The sequence below is a fragment of the Mauremys reevesii genome, linkage group 12, assembly GCF_016161935.1.
Source record: "Mauremys reevesii isolate NIE-2019 linkage group 12, ASM1616193v1, whole genome shotgun sequence".
NCBI lineage: Eukaryota > Metazoa > Chordata > Testudines > Geoemydidae > Mauremys > Mauremys reevesii.
In genome coordinates this window covers 34,772,750-34,777,749 of record NC_052634.1, presented here as the reverse complement: position 1 = coordinate 34,777,749, position 5,000 = coordinate 34,772,750, and the positions used below count along the sequence as shown (strand labels likewise).

General features: G+C 69.1%; 1 non-coding gene across 1 annotated transcript; it reads right to left on the bottom strand.

Moving 5' to 3' along the window:
• Positions 1 to 1,600: 1,600 nt before the first annotated feature.
• On the bottom strand, positions 1,601 to 1,719 carry LOC120376562. The gene has a single exon (XR_005587420.1). It is a non-coding gene; the product is annotated as a 5S ribosomal RNA (ribosomal RNA).
• Positions 1,720 to 5,000: the final 3,281 nt, after the last annotated feature.

Genomic DNA, 5,000 nt, shown 5'->3' with positions numbered 1-5,000 from the left:
CGACCCCGGGCGGGTCCGGGCCCGGCTTAATAGTCGATCCCCGGCAGCTCCGGGGCCGGCTTAATAGTCGAGCCCCGGCAGGTCCGGGGGGAAATTTTTCAAAGTCCCTTCCCGAGCACCAGGTCAACCCCATTGGTTTCGACGGGTTGACCTGGTGGCCGGTTTGTCTTCCGGGCAGGGGAATTTTTCAAAGTGCCTTGCCTGCCACCAGGTCAACCCGGTGCTCCGATCGCCGGCAGGAGGTCCGGGTTGACCTGGTGGCCGCGACCGCGGCGGCCGGCCACCAGGTCAACCCGGTTCTCCTACGGGCGTCAGAGCTCCGGGTTGACCTGCTGGCCGGGGACCCTGCGGCCGGCCATCAGGTAAACCCGGTTCTCCTTCGCCGGCCGGAGCTCCGGGTTGACCTGGTGGCCGGGGACCACTGCGGCCAGCAGGTCACCCCATTGGTTTCGACGGGTTGACCTGGTGGCCGGTTTGCCTTCCGGGCCGGCGGTCCCCCCACACCGGGTGCAGCGCAGCACCGCACCTCAGGACCTCCGAGGGGGGCTTAATAGTCGACCCCGGGCGGGTCCGGGGCCGGCTTAATAGTCGACCCCGGGCGGGTCCGGGCCCGGCTTAATAGTCGATCCCCGGGCGGGTCCGGGGCCGGCTTAATAGTCGACCCCCCCGGGCAGGTCCGGGGGGAGGCTCAACGGTCGTTCCCCCAGCAGTCCGGGGGGAAAGCTTACCAGTCGTTCCCCAGACTCTGCGGGTGAGGCTTAACGGTCCTCCCCGGGATCTCCGGGCCAGGCTTCCTGTCGTCCCCCAAACTCGGCGGGGTCAGGCTCGACGGTCCTCCCCCGGGGGTCAGCTTAACAGTCGTCCCCCAGACTCTCCGGGGTGAGGCTTAACGGTCCGCCAGACTCTCCGGGGTGAGGCTTAACGGTCCGCCAGACTCTCCGGGGTGAGGCTTAACGGTCCCCTCCCCGGGATCTCCGGGGCAGGCTTCCCTGTCGTCCCCCAGACTCTCCGGGGTGAGGCTTAACGGTCCCCTCCCCGGGATCTCCGGGCAGGCTTCCTGTCGTCCCCCAAACTCTGCGGGTCAGGCTCGACGGTCCTCCCGGGGTCAGCTTAACAGTCGTCCCCAGACTCTCCGGGTGAGGCTTAACGGTCCGCCAGACTCTCCGGGTGAGGCTTAACGGTCCCCTCCCGGGATCTCCGGGCAGGCTTCCTGTCGTCCCCAGACTCCGCGGGGTGAGGCTTAACGGTCCTCCCCGGGATCTCCGGGCAGGCTTCCTGTCTTCCCCAGACTCCGCGGGTGAGGCTTAACGGTCCTCCCCGGGATCTCCGGGCAGGCTTCCTGTCGTCCCCAAACTCTGCGGGGTGAGGCTTGACGGTACTAACTAAGCAGTCCGGGGGGTAAGCGTAACGGTCCTCCCCCAAACTCCTCGTCCGCCCATGGGCCCCGGGGGTGGGGGGTCCCCCCGAGGCTTCGGGAGCCGCGGGTCCTCCTCGGTGGTGGTGGTGGGGGGGACTCGGGAGCGAGGAGGGGGCCTTCGGGCCCCCGCCGCGGTTCCTCCCTGCCCGGAAAAGGAGGGAGCCGGCCGGGACCGGGAAAAGCTGCCTACGGCACCTGGGATTCCCAGGCGGTCACCCATCCAAGTACTAGCCAGGCCCGGGACGGTTTACCTTCCGAGATCGGACGGGATCGGGGGCTTTCGGTCCGGTATGGCCGTAGGCACCCGGCTCCGAGCCTCCTCGCCCGCTTCCCTCCACGGGCCCGAGCCAAACGGCCGGGAGGCAGTCCTCGCCGCGCCCGGCCGCCGCCCGCGGCCGGGTCCCGGTCTCGGCGGGGGGCGATCCGCTCCCACGCCCCGGAGCGTCCCAGTGGCTCCCGCCCGCCCGGGAGGGACCCTGCCGGTGGCGCCCGGCCTGGGGGACCCACGGTGCGAGGGGCGGGGGAGAGGGGAGCCGTCCGATTGCCCACCCGGAGAACAGGTCCACCGACCGGGTCGACCCGACGGCCGGTCGGTCGGTCTCGAGGTCATCTCAAGTTTGTCCACAGGAGGGCAGCACTGCGGCCGGGCAGCAGGTCAACCCGGTTCTCCCTACGGCCGTCGGAGCTCCGGGTTTACCTGGTGGCCGGGGACCGCTCAGGCCGGCCAGCAGGTCAACCCGGTTCTCCCTACGTCCGTCGGAGCTCCGGGTTTACCTGGTGGCCGGGGACCGCTCAGGCCGGCCAGCAGGTCAACCCGGTTCTCCCTACGGCCGTCGGAGCTCCGGGTTTACCTGGTGGCCGGGGACCGCTCAGGCCGGCCAGCAGGTCAACCCGGTTCTCCCTACGTCCGTCGGAGCTCCGGGTTTACCTGGTGGCCGGGGACCGCTCAGGCCGGCCAGCAGGTCAACCCGGTTCTCCTACGGCCGTCGGAGCCCCGGGTTTACCTGGTGGCCGGGGACCGCTCAGGCCGGCCAGCAGGTCAACCCGGTTCTCCCTACGTCCGTCGGAGCTCCGGGTTTACCTGGTGGCCGGGGACCGCTCAGGCCGGCCAGCAGGTCAACCCGGTTCTCCCTACGTCCGTCGGAGCTCCGGGTTTACCTGGTGGCCGGGGACAGCTCAGGCCGGCCAGCAGGTCAACCCGGTTGTCCCTACGGCCGTCGGAGCTCCGGGTTTACCTGGTGGCCGAGGACCGCTGCTGCCGGGCAGCAGGTCAACCCGGTTCTCCCTACGTCCGTCGGAGCTCCGGGTTTACCTGGTGGCCGAGGACCGCTGCGGCCGGGCAGCAGGTCAACCCGGTTCTCCCTACGGCCGTCGGAGCTCCGGGTTTACCTGGTGGCCGGGGACCGCTGCGGCCGGGCAGCAGGTCAACCCGGTTCTCCCTTCGGCCGTCGGAGCTCCGGGTTGACCTGGTGGCCGGGGACCGCTGCGGCCGGGCAGCAGGTCAACCCGGTTCTCCCTACGTCCGTCGGAGCTCCGGGTTTACCTGGTGGCCGATGACCGCTGCTGCCGGGCAGCAGGTCAACCCGGTTCTCCCTTCGGCCGTCGGAGCTCCGGGTTTACCTGGTGGCCGGCGATCTCCGGCGGCCGCCAGGTCAACCCGGTTCTCCCGCCGTCGTTCGGGGCCCGGGTTTACCTGGTGCCCGACGATCTCACCGGCCGGCCATCAGGTCAACCCGGTTCTCCCTTCAGCGGCCGGGGCCTGGTTCACCTGGCGGCCCGTTGGCTCGCCGGCCAGCAGGTCACCCCATTGGTTTCGACGGGTTGACCTGGTGGCCGGTTTGCCTTCCGGGCCGGCGGTCCCCCCACACCGAGGGCAGGGCAGCACCGTTCCTCAGGACTTCCGAGGGGGGGCTTAATAGTCGACCCCGGGCAGGTCCGGGGCCGGCTTAATAGTCGAAACCCGGCAGCCCGGGCCGCTTAATAGTCGACCCCGGCAGGTCCGCGGTGGGGAGGCTTAACAGCCGCCCCCAGACTCTGCGGGTGAGGCTTAACGGTCCTCCCCGGGATCTCCGGGCAGGCTTCCTGTCGTCCCCAGACACTCCGGGTGAGGCTTAACGGTCCGCCCCGGCAGCTCCGGGGCCGGCTTAATAGCCGACCCCCGGCACGTCCGGGAGGAAATTTCTCAAAGTCCCTTCCCGACCTTTGGTTTCGACGGGTTGACCTGGAGGCGGGTCGGTCTCCCGGGCAGGGGAGTTTTTGAAAGTCCCTTGCCTGCCACCAGATCAACGCGGTTCTCCCTAGGGCCGTCGGAGCTCCGGGTTTACCTGGTGGCCGGGGACCGCTCAGGCCGGCCAGCAGGTCAACCCGGTTCTCCCTACGTCAGTCGGAGCTCCGGGTTTACCTGGTGGCCGCCTGCCGCTGCGGCCGCGCAGCAGGTCAACCCGGTTCTCCCTACGGCCGTCGGAGCTCCGGGTTTACCTGGTGGCCGGGGACCGCTGCGGCCGGCCAGCAGGTCAACCCGGTTCTCCCGCCGTCGTTCGGGGCTCCGGGTTGACCTGGCGGCCCGTCGGCTTTCCGGCCACCAGGCCACCCCTTTGGTTTCCACGGGTTGACCTGGTGGCCGGTTTGCCTTCCGGGCCGGCGGTCCCCCAACACCGAGGGCAGCGCAGCGCGGCTCCTCAGGACCTCCGAGGGGGGCTTAATAGTCGAGCCCGGGCGGGTCCGGGGGGCGGCTTAAGAGTCGAGCCCGGGCGGGTCCGTGGCCGGCTTAATAGTCGACCCCCGGCAGGTCCGCGGCGGGGAGGCTCATCAGCCGTCCCCCAGACTCTGCGGGGTCAGGATTAACGGTCCTCCCCCGGGATCTCCGGGGCAGGCTTCCCTGTCGTCCCCCAGACTCTCCGGGGTGAGGCTTAACGGTCCGGCCCCGGGCAGGTCCAAGGGGCCGGCTTAATAGTCGACCCCCGGAAGGTCCGGGAGGAAATGACTCAAAGTCCCTTCCCGACCACCCGGTCCAACCCTTTGGTTTCGCCGGGTTGACCTGGTGGCCGGTTTGTTTCCCGGGCAGGGGATTTTTTTTCAAAGTCCCCTGCCTGCCACCAGGTCAACCCGGTTCTCCCTACGGCCGTCGGAGCTCCGGGTTTACCTGGTGGCCGGCGATCTCTCCGGTCGGCCACCAGGTCAACCCGGTTCTCCCTTCGTCTTCCGAGGCTCCGGGTTTACCTGGTGGCCGGCTATCTCTCCGGGCGGAAAGTCACTCTCCGCGGCCGAGTTGGGTGAGCCCTGGGCGGCTTGCCTGGCGGCGAGGACCCGGTCTCGGAGGGCCCGATCCTTTTTCCCAAATTTTTTTTTTCCCCGCTCCGGGGACCGGGGTGACCTAGTAGAACTCCCCGGAGCCTCTGGGCAAATTTTGGAAAAAAACTTCCACGCGCCCGATCCAAACGACCGGGGGAAAGTCACAATCAGCGGCCGAGGAGGGTGAGACCTGGGCGGCATGCCTGGCGGCGAGGACCCGGTCTCGGAGGGCCTGATCCTTTTTCCAAAAATTTTTTTCCGCTCCGGGACCGGGTGACCTTGCAGAACTCCC